The sequence below is a fragment of the Canis lupus genome, chromosome 22 (genome assembly GCF_003254725.2).
Source record: "Canis lupus dingo isolate Sandy chromosome 22, ASM325472v2, whole genome shotgun sequence".
NCBI classification, from domain to species: Eukaryota; Metazoa; Chordata; class Mammalia; order Carnivora; family Canidae; genus Canis; species Canis lupus.
Genome location: NC_064264.1, coordinates 13,403,239 through 13,419,294, shown reverse-complemented (window position 1 = coordinate 13,419,294; position 16,056 = coordinate 13,403,239).

Sequence of the window (16,056 nt, the reverse complement as noted above, 5' to 3'; positions counted from 1 at the left end):
GTGTATGTGACTTCCCTTAACTGATTCTCATATTATTCTCTTTTGTTCCTGTTCATCTTGATTTATTTCCATTACTCTATCCTCCAGGTCACTGATCTATTCTCTGCTTCCTTTAGTCTACTATTTATTCCCTCCAGTGTATTTTTAAATTCAGTTGAGTTCTTTACCTATGCTTGTTTGTTTTTCATGTTTTATATCTCTTTGTTGAGGATCTCACTGAGATACTCCACAGTTTTTTTTTTTTTCAAGTCCAGTGAGTATCTTTATAACCATTATTTTAAATTATCTATCAGGCACACTACTTTTTGCATTTTGTTTATCTCTTGCTGTGATTTTGTCCTTTTCTCTCATTTGGGACATAATCCTATGTCTACTCTTTGTGTCTTTTTATGTGTTAGGAGACTCAGCTATATCTTCTGCTCTTGAAAATAGTGGCCTTATGAAGAAGAGTTCCTTTTGTGTCCTGCAGAGCAATGTCCCATATTCACCAGAACCCGGCACTTCAGAGGTGTCTGTAGTGTGTGTTGTTTCCCCCCTACTGTTGTGGCTGAGCTCTGTTTGCCTTTGGTCCAATTGTGTGCAATAAATCTCTGCCTGTTGTGGGCAGGATTTGGTTCTATATTGTTAATGGACTAATCTAGGGCCACCTTGAAATTGAGGTGGGACAGACCAGGTTATTGCCATTGCTGTGGTTGCATAGAACTGCAAGGTGTTTTCCCTGTGTTGTCTCCTGAGAAGCTTTCATTGGAGGCCAGGGCCTGCAGTCATATAGATGTCTGCCCCCAACCTACTGCTGGGCCACAGTCAAATGCTACACATGGTTATCTTCCTTTCTCCCCAGGGCTGGTTCACTTCAGAATGGTGCTGGCTCTTACTAGGACTGCTTGCACACTGCCATGCTTGTGGAACCACTTTGAATGGACTCCTGCCAAAGGCAGGTTGTATGCGGCAGTTGGCAAGAGAGAGCAGGTTTAGGGTACATAGTGTTAACAAAGTTTGTGCTATTTTGCTTGTGGGAGGAGGCCTGTAGCAGCTTTGGAGAATTTCAGCTGAGGACAGCTTGGAGAGAGAAAGTCCACAGAAGAGCACATGGACAGGGCACACTGTTAGCAAGCTAGGTGGAGACTGTTCATACTGGTTCCTGCAGGTGGTCATGTATGTAGGCTGGGGTGTGGGAGGGCAATGATACTGACCCATTCTTTTGTTCTTGGAGAAGTCTCTTGAAGATTCCTGGGATTAGTTCTGAGATTAACAAGTAAATCTCCATACCAAGGAATGAATATCCCAGGCATTTTTCAAACTGCTGCTTCTAGGCTATATCTCAGAAGAGTCATTTGTTTTGCTGTTTCTTTAAAGGCAGGAACTCCATTTCCTATCAATCCTAGGTTCTTCCTAATCCTAGCCTGCTGATTTTTAAAATTTCAGGTGTTAGGCCCCAGTGATTGCAAGAACTCACAAAGTTAAGCTCCTCTGTTTTTCAAGGCCAGCGTTTCCCAGTGAGCCCCCTCATGCCTGGCGTGGGCTCTGTTCCTCTTTTCTCTGGTGCCTGCAGTGTCCCTCACTCCCACAAACAATCTTACAGGTCAGTGTGATTCCTGACCATATTTCAAGCTTACCAGGCTTTTCAATGTGGCCTCTTCTTCTACATTTAACTGTTGGGAGGTCAAATCTGCCAATCTTGGGTGGGTCACTTTTTTTTTTTTTTTTTTTTTTTTTTACAGTGATGTGGGGATTATCTTGGTGTATCCGTAGGATGTGGTAAGCTTAAAGTCCTCCTACTCTGCCATCTTCCCCAAAATTCGCCTAAAAAGGATAGTTTTGAAATAAAGTGATTCATTTATCATTTTAAAAAGCATTATAATTCTCTTTTTGGGGACGCCTGGGTGGCTCAGCAGTTGAGCGTCTGCCTTCCGCTCAGGGCCTGATCCTGGGATCCAGGATCGAATCCCACATCAGGCTCCCTGCAGGGAGCCTGCTTCTCCCTCTGTCTGTGTCTCTGCCTCTCTCTCTGTCTCTCATGAATAAGTAAATAAAATCTTTAAAAAATTTAAGAAAATAATTCTCTTTTTGTCATTTTCACTTGTATAATATTGATAGTAGTAATTGGACATTATAAGGCAACATACTTGGTAGATTCTCAACAATTGATCAACTTTTCTTTCCTTTCCTTTCCCAACTACTCTAGGAAGATATAGAAGCTTCTCTAAAACTGGTATTGCATTCAATATTTGTTGCAGACATACCTTGGAGATGTTGTGGGTTTGGTTCCAGACTGCTGTAGTAAGGTGAGTCAAATTATTTTTTTCATATTCCAGTGTAAGAAAAATTATGTTTAGACTATACTGCAGTCTAATTTAAAAATAGTCTTTACAAAGACTAGTAACCATTATCTAATCTTTCAGCAAGTCATAGTCACAGATCACCATAACAAATATAAAAATGAAAAAGTTTGAATTTTTTTTTAGAATTATGAGATTGTAACTCAGAAAATGAAGTGATACTAGAAAAATGGCACTGATAGACTTTTCCAGTGCAGAGTTTCTACAAACCTTCAATGTGTAAAAAATGGAATATCTGTGAAGCACGATAAAGTGAAGCTTAATAAAATGAGGTATGACTGTATATGACTATCATTTGCATTTATCTTCCTTGTTAAACCAAGATGGTTCTTTGTCCTTTTCTCACTTTTTTTTGTGATACTATAAACTTGAAAAAAAATGAACAGAAACATTAACTACACATTATGTACACACAAGAATGCATATAAAATTCATATATTAGATACATATTTGTATAATAAAACTAACAGTAAAAGAGTTGGGATCATGATGGACCCCTGTCCCAAATAATAAATATTCTCTGTGAACAACAACAACAAAAAAAATCAATCCCTAATATCACCAGTCACTTTCTCTTTGTATGTTAAAATATGTACACAAATTACAGAAATAAAAAAAAATTGTACTATATCTCCCCTCTCTGTGCCTTTGGGTTGATAGTAAGTAGATAACAATTGGGACGATAAAATATAAAAGTGATGACTAGATAGAAAAGAGACAGATAAATGTGGTTGTTATTTTAACTGTCTCTACAGTATGGAAAATAATGCCACTAATCCAGAACGTATGAAGAGAATACTCAAACTACAGCAAGTCTGAGATGCTATAAAGTATAGATTGTCTGACATTGTATTTAGAAAGGTATGGTAAACTTTAACTTATAGCTACTTCAATAATTTTCAAAAGCAATATATTTGACACTGATCATCACATAGGATGGTTACAAACAAAATACACTATTTTTAAAAAAATATTTATTTATTCATGGTAGACACAGAGAGAGAGGGGAAGAAGCAGGCTTAATGCAGGACTTGATCCCGGGACTCCAGGATCATGCCCTAAGCCAAAGGCAGGCACTAAACTGCTGAGCCACCCAGGGATCCCCCACAAAATTGAATATACTATTAAAAACTATTAAAGAAATAAATGAAAAAAAAGAAAGAAACATGTAAGAGGCAACTTTTTGTCATCAGATTATATAACCCAACTATTTTGTTCATATTCTGATCCTTAAGATTCTTATCTGTATACTTTCTCCCAACTAACTATATAAATTTAGGAGATATAAATGATAATCTAAACTAGAAAGGATCAGGGGATTACTTTGCTTGGATGAGAAACAGGTTATATATTACACATGAGATTTATATATTCCTTAGAATCTTAGTTTGATGGGCTAGAAAAAGCATATTCCTCAATTTTATATTTTAGGTACAGACCACCTCATGTTTTTGCCTCAGTAACATTTACAAGCATGTCACACCATTCCTTTCAAGAATCCATAAAAACTAGCACCATCATTTAATAATATTCTTTTCTTAGAATTTGAAACATCCCTTTGCACAGCATGGGGAACACAAATAATTCTGGCTTTAAAACCACTAAACCCCATGTATGCTCAATGCAATGCACAATGTAGCCATTTATTTTATGACATTTGTAAGTGAACATTATATGATGCTATCTCCAGATAGGGGTGTTTACAGAGCTGATGAGAGAATAGAATGCAGACAGTTGGTAAACTGCCAATTAACAGAGCCAAATATATAGCAAATGAAAGACTCCAAGAGAGAATAATGATGACATGGATGAAAATAAATGCAATATCGTGTGATATGTCAGATGTATAATTTTAAAGGAATGTAGAATCTACTCTCATCTTTTATATTTTAAAGGTGGGTTCATTCTTGTAAATGAAAGCTTTAAAAATATTAGATCTGTATTCTTTTATTCACGTTAGGATTTAAATATTTGAGCTGTTAAGTCCTTAGAAACAAAGTAAAATGAGCAATAAAATTAAGGATCATTATATTGTCCCTCTTTTCCTCATCAGTTGTATATTTTGTTCAGTGTGCTGGCCATTAGCATATCTGGCTGCTAATTTGGAAATTTATATGAAATGTTTTTATTATTTCCTGAAGCAATTATTATAAAATATATTATTTGCTAGTAGGAAATTCTCCTTATTCTTATTTTAAACACATCTTTAACCTTTGCAACTCTATTTTTTTTCTTACAATCTCAAGCTGGAGCTGGGAATTTATAAAATTGTAGCTCATTAATATTAGGTGAAGGTTCATAAAAGAAGCATCTATTTGGTCATGCTTCATCTGGTGTATCATAATACAAAAGTAGCATCATAATCACATATCATATAAATAGCGATATTTAAATATGAACAATTTATCTGGTGATGTAGCACTTCTAGTCATCTGTCACTACCATTTCTCTCCAACATAAATAGTAACTCCCCCAGTTCTCAAAATGTCTTGTTAATAAGTGGCAGTTTTGCTTATTACTCCCTGATTGGCTTCTAAGAACTTTGATCCCTTTGTTGCTAAGTTTAATGATTTCCTAATGTATTTATTATTTCCTTATACTCAGTCTCCTCCAAAGTGTTCTTTGGAAACTACCCTGTTTTCTTAAATTCTTTTGGCAACTCAAACTTTTGCTGTTAGTCTCCTTCTACTTGCTAATACCAAGTAAATGCCTGCATACTTCAGATGACGTCATATTCAAAATCCCTTATTCCAAATAGGATATTCTTATTCCCTTTCATGGTGACTCACATGAAAGAAGTAAAATATACCTCAGTGCCCTTGATTACTTTTTAAAAAAATCAGTGTTGCCATATTTGTTGTTCAACTAAAAAGAACTCACAGTTGACTTCTGTAAATCAGTCTTGGACCCCACTTAGGTTTTTGGAACACCTTGATTTTTTTTTCTTCTCAGTTATCAATCCTGGATAAAATAATAACAAAATGTATTTGTAAAGCAGTCTTACATAACATATGAGATATCATTGAATAGAGAAGTCTTGAATTTTTTAAATTCAAAAAAATAAAAGGAAGAATTTTTGGGGAAAAAAGAAATTGCCTGAATTTTATGAGTCTGGCTCAAGTTGAAAACCAACCTTATGAATAAGTAGAAAATGATAAATAAGTAAGTTGGTAGAGAAATAAAATAGCAGAGGTAAAATAGTTGTTTATAATAGAAGAACTCGATATTCCAATTTTCAATTTAAATTAAGCTACCCCGGTTAACTGTCAGAGGAAAAAAGTAACTATATACACAGACTTACACAATAGGTATAGGAGAGCTAACCTTGGTGGCTACAAATGATAGAACCTATATTTTCAATATTTTCTTTAATGGGCATATGTTTTATAATGGAAGTTAAAAGGTATCATTTAATAATTTGATAACAAATGGAAGTAAATTCAAATCCCTTTGATACAACTATTTTTTTGTACTTTGAAATTATTAAATCAAAAGATCTAAAAATGACTAGATTGATTTCTAGATTCAGGTCTATTTCTGGAAATTTCTGAGGCCATCCTTGGCCTTTAGGAGCAACAATACAAGATCTATGAGGTGATGCAGTCATCCTAGTAATGTTATCTCCTTCGGTTCTACAGTCATCTATCTGATGATACATTTTACTTTTCCAGTTCATCATTTCTTCCTCATCTTTGAAGTAACCTAATTCTCAGGGAAGTAGAGCTTTGGTAATTAGAAAAATATCACTGTTTATGACATTATTCCATTTGTAAAAGCTGACAGATACTTTTCAGTTATGTAATTTGAGACATAAATTGGGGGAGATTGAAAAAATGAGTGATAAGACATGAGAATAATTAAACTTTTGCTTGTGAGCTGGCTCCACTTTTTATTTTGGTATGCTATGATTATTAAATTTAGACAAAACAGATGAACATGGGGGAAGGGAAGGAAAAATAAGATAAAACAGAGAGGGAGGCAAGCCATAAGAGACTCTTAATTCTAGGAAACAAACTGAGGTTGCTGGAGGGAAGCAGGGTGGGGAGATGGGGTAACTGGGTGATGTACATTAAGGAGGGCACTTGATATAATGAGCACTGGGTGTTATATGCAACTGATGAATCAGTAAATTCTATGCCTGAAACTAGTAATACACTATATATTAACTAAATTGAATTTAAATTTAATTTTTTAAAATTAGACAAATAGTAAATTAGACAGATGGAAATGTGAGCTAAGATATGACATAAGTCAACTACACAAAACAGCTACTCTATACACAGACTCACGATGAGTTACTATCCCTATGCTGAAAGTGGAGGTATTTGCATTTTCTCATCACATTTCTATTTGATGATGCCACCAACTACCAATTTATCTACTTCAGCTTAGTCTCTATCCTGAGATTTAGACCAAAGGGCTATATATAGGTAAGTAATTACTCTTGGAATTTCTGGTCCTGTTATCAATATTTTGAGACCAATTGGCTGCTATTGCCTTTTCATTTGTGTGCTTCCCACTTAAATTCAGGGAACCAGATGCCTCCTAACTCATATTTCCCATAGATCATTAAAATCAACTGGTCATAAAGTAATTATTCAAAATGTGAATGAGTTTCCATGTGTAGTCAAGACACACCAGGATCCCTTTGTTGAATTGTTTTCCCAACTATCAGTGGGGCTCAATTAATATATGTAATTACATAGGAGAAAGGAATTTAAAAAATGCTCACAGATTTCTCTCAAAGTCTGGCTCTTTGCCTCCAATGCAGGGTTGAGTGAGAAATATGGCAGTAAGCCAAATTGTCCATCTTCCAAAATCAGTCACAATAGAATCTGCTGGATTGAAATAGAACATTAGGAGTTTAGTTTGGCACTCAGTACTTTCGGCCAGTTCTATATTTATGACATGATTTACTGGGCCAATCGCCCAAAGAAGCTCTGTGTCTGGCTGCCCAGTTTTGAAATACAGAGAAGAGTTCATGACCACCATGCTTTGTAAACCTACATTTCTGAAAATTATGTTTCTTTATTTAAAAAGGCTGTGAGATAGCCAGATGTGTGTATTGGGGAAAATCAACTGTTTTGTGAAAGGCTTTTGTGCACAATTTCTAAAAACCATCAGTATCACTTGAATTGGTTACACATTGCTTTCTGGCAGAGTAATTTCTGTATTTATATAGTTGGCTAAAAATGATCATCATTGAAATTTCATTGAAAGATTCTACAAATGTATCATTCTTGATATTGTGTTTTATTAAATATACTGTTAGGAAAACTATGTGGTTGAGTGGAAAAAACATGTACTTTGTGTCAGGTATGAATCCAGATTTGTTCTTGTACTTCCTGTGAAAGCATGGGCACATTTATTAATGAAATTTCTCAAGATTTACTTTTCTAACCATTTGTAAAATTGCCTCACTGGGTGGTGGTAGGATTACATGAGTTAATGCATGTAAACCCTGACCACAACATCCCATGAGTTATCGTTAATTTACCCACTTTTAAACTAGGGAAATTAAAGCTTCAGTAATTTCTTAATGGTCAGGAAGGAAACGGGTGGCCATGTTCATGTTTAGACATAGACAATGTGACCTCCAAACCCAAAATATATCTAACCAAGTACTATCTCTTCTAATATCACCTCACTTATCTGTTCATCAACATCCTCCTAATTATCATCATTTTTAATGTCACTGGTATCATTGTCTCATAATCATTGGATTCATTGAATTTCATACCATTATCATTGTTGTCATCATTATAAACATAAATTTATGATCTATAAACACCATTTATGATCTAGTTCTATAGCCTCCTAGCCCTGTAAACTTGAGCAAGTCACAACTTTCCTAAACCTCAGTTTTCTCATTTTTAAATTAGAAATGATATTTTCATCTTCATCGTAGTAGTCACTGTTAACTAACAATATTTGAATAAATATTTGGAATAATAAATATATATGGTTATTATAAAGTATGGTTGGCAGTAATAATTTGATTATCAATAGGATGAAGTATAACTGTTATTTTTTTAAAGATTTTATTTATTTATTCATGAGAGACACACACACACACACACACACACACAGAGAGGCAGAGGGAGAAACAGGCTCCCTGCAGGGAGCCCGACATGGGACTCGATCCCAGGTCTCCAGGATCACACCCCGGGCTGAAGGTGGCACTAAACAGCTAAGCCACCAGGGCTGCCCCGAAGTATAACTGTTAAAGATATTTGACCTTAATGGGTGTTTAATAATGACAATTTTTACTAAGTTATTTTAGATTTGGATTTAAGTTAATTCTCATGTCAAAATGGATCAAATTTAAGCCAGTATACTATAATTTAAAATGCACTAGGTAGGAGTAAAAAAAAATTCTAAGTTGAGGTCTTAGCATTACCACTAGCAAATTATGTGATAATTTGCTAAAGCTGTAACCAGACTGAACCTCATCTTATTCATCAAAATCTTCATAAATGTTAAGTAGAAACTTCCTTAATTACCTTCAAGAATGGTCTAAAGAATTATATTAATAAAAATATGAGCTGAAATCTAATATCAAGGTAACACTATTTGGAAAGTTTATTCTTTTTAATAGATATTATCCTAAATTTTTGGTGAAAAAAGAGGACTAGACATGTCTCTGGATCAAATTCTATGAATGGTGAGTCTGATTAGGGCACAAAGTTTACTAATTTTGGAATTTTTTAGATAAATAGAAATATGATCATAAATTATACCACAAATATTAGTACTATTGTAATTATCACAAATCAAAAAGTAAACTAGAAGACTAGCAATAGATATTTCTTCTTGTGAATAAGTGAGGTATTAATAACTTTTAATAATTAGAATTCACAAAGCAAAACAGGCTAATGGTTGGAATAATAAACTTCTCCTTTTAGTGTAAAAAGTATTTAGTCTTCATTTATGCAAATGCTCCTAATGAGGACAGTGCTGATTGAGTATTTTGACCCTTTGTACATCACTTTTTTTCCAAGGCAAAACTTTACTTGCCCTCTTTCTCATTATGCTTCGCTTTGAAATTGATTCATATTCAGCTCTGAAAATGAAGAAACCTGGGCATTCATTTAGATGATTAATTAGGAAGAAAAATTTATTCAGTCTGAAAAAAATTATACACAACCCTACTAGCCACTCGACATTGGCTGAAAATGAGATGTGATTCCCAGAAGTATGACTTGTTTTCCTGGGAATGAAGGAATTACTGCAGCCTTAGACTTCAACTGACTGAGCTGACTTTATTGCACTGGAAAGACATCCCTAATGCAGTCATAACATCAGCTTACCAGTATCCCATTTACTTAAGTCATAACATTTGAACTAGCATTGGAATTGATTTACTCACATTCTTCATGTTTAAGTTAACAGATGGAATAAACCTTTTCTAAAAGAGAATACTGATATATGCCTGACTCTTGTTAAGGTCGAATATTTTATCTGCTTTAAAAAAGTATTAGGCCAGGGGTACCTGCCCATGGCTCAGTCAGTTAAGCATCTGACTCTTGATTTCAGCTCAGATTATCGCAGGGTCATGGTATCGAGCCCAGAATTGGGCTCCACACTTGGTGCCGAGTCTGTTTGTCCCTCTCCCTCCCCACACTTGCTCTTTCTTTTTCTAAGTAATTAATTAATTTAATTAGAATTTAATAAGCCAGATTTTAGAATTAGGTATTTCATAGATAGCCTACATATCTTTCCACCTACAGATTTTCCATCTAATACATTTTAATCACTGTGATAGTTGTAATTAAGAAGCCTACCTTCCATGATATCCACTGAATTTAATAAGTAATATAGCCCTACTTTGTGCTACATGGGTAATACAGAGAATTAGTATTTTCGCTAGTGTTTACTTTTAGATTTCATGTAAGAGTACATAGCTGTGAAACAATTAGAGAAGCGAGTGTTTGTTATGGTGGAAAAAGTAATACTCTGTGACTAGACCATTTAAAGAAAGTTTCTCTAACAAAAATATATTGTTATCGTAGTAAGGCAAGACCATAGAAAGTTTGCCTAACAAAGAACTGGAAACTTCACAGCAATAAAATTTGAAGAGATTAACAAGGAAATAAATCCCATTTATGGTTTGATAATATTGCATTCAGAGGTAAGCCAATTTTGGTAATTACATTTGTTTCTTTTGTCAGATGTCAATAACATTAAATAGAGACAAGTGCAGTATAAAATTATCTTCTCTCCCCATACTTAAATCTTCTATCAGCTGGAAGCAAATCTAGAATGAGGTTTTGACGTATAACAACATGTATTTAGCAAGAAGGCAAAAACAAGCAAAACTACCATATAACCTGTAATTTTGATAAAGCTCTAACTCATTTTATCCCACTGAAAAGTACCTTGTATGGAAGGTTTGTTTGAGATTATTATGACAATATCCTAGACACCAACTTTGGCTAATATTTTAATCTGTGTGAAATTTTCTTGCTGGCTAACCATACAGGACTGGATAGGGGTCTGGGCCCAGGGCGTCATTCTGAAGGGCCAGCTTCCGAATTTTAGAGTTTTAAAATATTATACACGGAAAATCATGGTGTTTGAACAATTTTTCTCTCAAATTACATCCCTTGAGTACTATTTAAATTGAAAAAAAAGTATGAGATGAATTATGTTAATTAAGGAATTCTATACTAATCAAAGATGAAGATAGTTGAGATAGGATTGAAAGACTTGAGTCAGTCATAACTAAAAATGCCTAGAGTATATATATTTTTTTCTCAAGTTCACTTCAAATATGAACTACCTAACTGTAGTTTGTACACTGAAACTGATTTACTTCCATATATAACTACAGTTAATGCTAACATTTCAAAAAGAAAATTATAAACAATATAGTTTTAACCAACTAAATATTTTAGTATGATTCTCTAGCAAATTTAAGCATCCCCTCATATGCTGAGGATTACATTCTCAAGAACAATGGTGATTTAATTATAATATGTTAAATATTCTAACCTATAGTTTTCCCCCGAAATGATCTTTACAGCTCATTTTGTGCATTAAGATATAATTTACGACCAATCACAGTAGATTATTTCCAGACTCTACATTTTTAACAGTCCTTTTTTGTTAATATTAGTTCTTAAAATAATAATAATAATAATAATAATAATAATAAATAGTTGTTGATGGGAGCATATGTATCTGTCTTATTTTGGTGAAGATTGAATTACCCCAATTCCCTAAAATTCTTGCAAATTGGGAAGTCAAAACAAAGGACTTTATGAGATGCAAGTTAAGCTTTCTTAAAATTATATCATTTAATTGTATATGTATGATATTTAATGCTTAGTTTTACATTAAATATTAAATTATATTTTGTCATCTCAGTATGAGTGATGCTGAGATTAGGCAGTTGATTAAATGATGAAAGTTTGATTCCTTCTTCGTGTATTGTTTTTCCTTTTGTTATCAAAATATACCTTAGCATCACATGAATATCCAACATCCCTTTCTCTCCCCACCCAGTGCCACTTGATGATTCTTGCTTAAGTTAATGATCATATCAGGAGTTGAGATATAGTGATTTTTAAAAGAAATCTATAATTTAATCCATATTTATTAGCTTTTATCACTAAAGTAGACTTCTGATTGTACAGAACTATTCATTTATACAGGAATGATAATGACCACTTCTTAGAGTTCCTCCAAAACTGTTACCTAATAATCATAACTTTTTAAACATATTTTTCCTTATTTCTGATTTGTGATCATTTAGACTGTTATCAAATTATTTTAATTGTTAAAATGTCCATATTACCCAAAATATCTACAGATTCAATGCAATCCCTATCAAAATACCAATAGCATTCTCCACAAAACTAGAATAAATAATCCTAAGATTTGTATGGAATTACTAAAGATCCCAAATAGCCAAAGCAATCTGGAAAAATAAAAATAAAACTGAAGGTTTTATAATTCCAGATATCAAGATATACTACAAAGCTGTAGTAATCAAAACAGTATCACACTGGAATTTATTTCGATAAACACAGAGATCACTAGAACAGAGTAGAGAGCTCAGAAATAAATACATGATTATATGGTCAATTAATTTATAACAAAGGAAACAAGAATATACAGTCGGGAAAGGGTCTTTTCAATATATGGTACTGGGAAAACTGGATAACTATATGTAAAAAAATGAAACTGGACCTCTTTTTAACACCATACACAAAAATGAACTCAAAATGGATTAAAAACTTAAATGTGAGACCTAAAACTATAAAAATCCTAGGAAAGAACACAGGCAGCAATTTCTCTGACAGCCATAGCAGCATTTTTCTAGATATGCCTCTTATGGCAAAGGAAACAAAAGCAAAAAATAAACTATTGGGACTACATTAAGATAAAAAAGCTTCTGCATAGCAAAGAAAATAATCAACAAAACAAAAAGACAACCTAATTAATGGAAGGTCTACTGAGTCAAGTCTTTTTGTACCTATGGAGACAGTTTTTCTAACCTAGCTTTCTGGAAGTTCTGGTCTAATCCAATGTGGGTAAGCATGTTTTTGAAGGTCCTCCAGGAATATTTCATCAAGTAAATCTAGATTGACATTCTTATTTTCCCAATATAAGCCTGTTAATGGTGTCATTAAGGTTTGACAAAGATCATTGCTCTGTAAAATTATGAAACTGATTAGTGATATCCATGTGAGGTCCTCTCCTAAACAGTTGGTATAATTCATAAAGTTTTAAAAACTGACATGGTATAAAATATATAAATACTGAACTATTCTAACCCTTTGGGTTTGTGTAATAGGCCTAGAACACTGGCTAAGTCCACATTCTACCATGAACAAGGGATGCTATCACATGGCTTGACTGGAATATTACTTGAATCCTAAAATATAGTACTATTACACTGGCCTCCAGTCAACTCTAAAAATACTTATCAGAGTAGATAGTTGTGCTTTATCAAACCTTTAAGATAAACTTACATTTGTTGTGTCAAATTGTAAATGCCTGCTTTAATTTTGTGGTAGAATTTAATATTAGATTTGCTTTTATTGTAATAGAACACCTGGTGTATCAACTGTGAGGAAAAGGAACCAAGCCCAAACCTACCTTTAATTGTGTGAGATTATTATTATTGATATCTAACAAAAGAACACAACAATAATGATCAAATTGGATCTGATAAATTAGCAACAGAGAGCATCAAAGTATTAGTAATGCATAAGATAGAATAGTATGGAAAGACTTCCTCTGTTTAAATTTTAAAGAATGTACTAAACTTTAAAAGAATTTTAATATATACAAATTCAATAGACTACTGGCTGCTTAAAAAGTTCTATAGCCCTCTCATCTGACCAGAAGTATATCATATCGGAGCTAAAGTGATAATTTTGAGAAAAGTATTCAGACATTTTCAGTCAACATTTATTTGAAATAATAATAGTAATTTCAAAGAGAATATATTTGTTTATGAAGCATTTCAGTTTAGGTGAAAACCCAGAAATTATATCACCTATATTTCCAGAACATCTTTGATCCTGGCTCCTAATATAGTACTGTCACTGATAAAAATGTAATATTTGTGATTTTACGTAGGCATACCTTATTAAATATATCTTTATTTATTATTAGAAAACATTACAGAGTCACATTACATTACTGTAAGGACTTTATTACCAGATTTAAGGATGTCAATATAATGTAACAAAATTACCTTTAAAATGATAAAAGGAATAAGACATTTTACTATAAAGCTCATAAAGAGCATAAGAGGAAAGGATTGGAAATAAATAATGTATGCAGTGATTAAATAGATGTTATATTTAATTTTATTAGTGGTAGATTTCAGTCATGCCCTATTTTATTTAAAAGTTTATAAGCCAAGGTAGCCAAAAGATAGCCAAGAATTGCTCATATTCTATCCTTTATTGTATATATGCAGTAATATATAAAGAGAAAAAGAGATATATTCTCCTTTATATATCTTACTATTTTCTGGAACAAGTTTAGAATACTGTGGATATAATATCTATCTATGAGTATAAATCAGTATTAGAAACACAAGCCATATGACTAGCAATTTTCTTCAGTGGAGAAACAAAATGGATAATTGCTTCATTTACCACATTTTATTAATTCTAAGTCACATCTAATCATAAAATGCTCTTTTCTATAAATTTACCACTACATATGAGAATAATGCGAATGAAACTATAACCTAATTCTTTTTCCTCATGAATGCTGATGACAAATTTGTCATTCTATTTCTGCTACAATTCCAAGCACAGATCCCAGGCTTATGATCATGCAGGGGAGCAGCTGATATTCCTCAAATCACAAGTATGTATTGAGATTTCAATATATAACTAGACCTGTGTTGGACCTTCAGGGAAGATGGCAGAGTAGAAGGATCCTAGGCTCACCTTAACTCATAGATACACATAATACCTACATCAGTATAATTAACCCAGAAAATGATCTGAAAACTGGTAGAACAGATTCTCTACAGCCAAATATAAGAAGAGGCAACACTGAAAACAATAGGAAGGGCAGCAATGACAGGAACAAAAGTGACTCAGGAGTCTATCCCCAGGAGGGACGGCTACTGCCAACAGAGAAGAGACAGAAGCAGACCTCATACTAGGCACCACAGGCATGGAGGACCCTGCACTGGGAAGAGCAATCCCGCTAACATTTGGCTTTGAAATCCAGAGGGCTCTAACTTTGTGAGTTCATACAATTAGTGGGGCTTAACACCTGGAAATATAAAATACAGCAAAGTTGGCAAAAGGAAACTGAGTACCCTTAAAAAGAAAGCATAACAAACAACCCTACTGTGATACAACATAGAAACAGCGGTTTGAAAATACCTGGGGTATATGGTGAGGAGATTTATTTACTAATATCAGAACATGTGCAGGAGAGGCAGGGATCTTTAGATTTCTCTAAGAACAAAAGAGCCATTTCCCTCTCCAGCCTAGATACAACTGCTGGAGCTAGTGTGAATACTCTCCAACCATCTTGCTCACGGTGCCCCATGCCCTGCATTTTCCTACTAACTTGCCATGTCAATAGTTTTCCAAAGCAGCTCTAGGTCTCTTCCCACAGCAGACAAACATTAACACTATGTGACCTGCCCACATGCTTTCCTACAGAGCTGCTCAACCAACCTGCCTTTGGCAGGAGTCCATTTAAAGCAGCACACCAAACTTGGCATTGTGCAAATAGCCACCACAAAGGCCAGTACCACTGAAAAGTGACTCCTGCTCATGGGAAAAGGAAGATAACCACATGCACAATCCAACACTAGCCCCAGAAGTGAGCTGGGGGTAGACATTAGCCTGACTGCAGGCCTCACCTTCCAACAAAAAGCCACTTAGGAAACAACTAAGGGAAAACATCCTGTAGTTTGGTGTGAACACAGCTCTAGCAAATGCCTGGTGTGACTCAACTCAATCCCAGGGCAGCCCCAGACTGGCTCACTAAAAGCACAGGGCCACCTTGGGCTTGAGTTAAACAAGACCTGCCCACAATAAGCAAAGAGAGTCACTGCAGATGACTAGACTGAGGCAAGCACAGCTCAGCCACAACAGTAGGGCACACATATACACAAAAGAGATGCACCTGAAGCATCAGTTTCTAGTGCACTGGACACTGCACTACAGGATACCATAGACCTTTTCTTTGTTAAGTCACTACTTTCAAGAACAGGAGACATAGC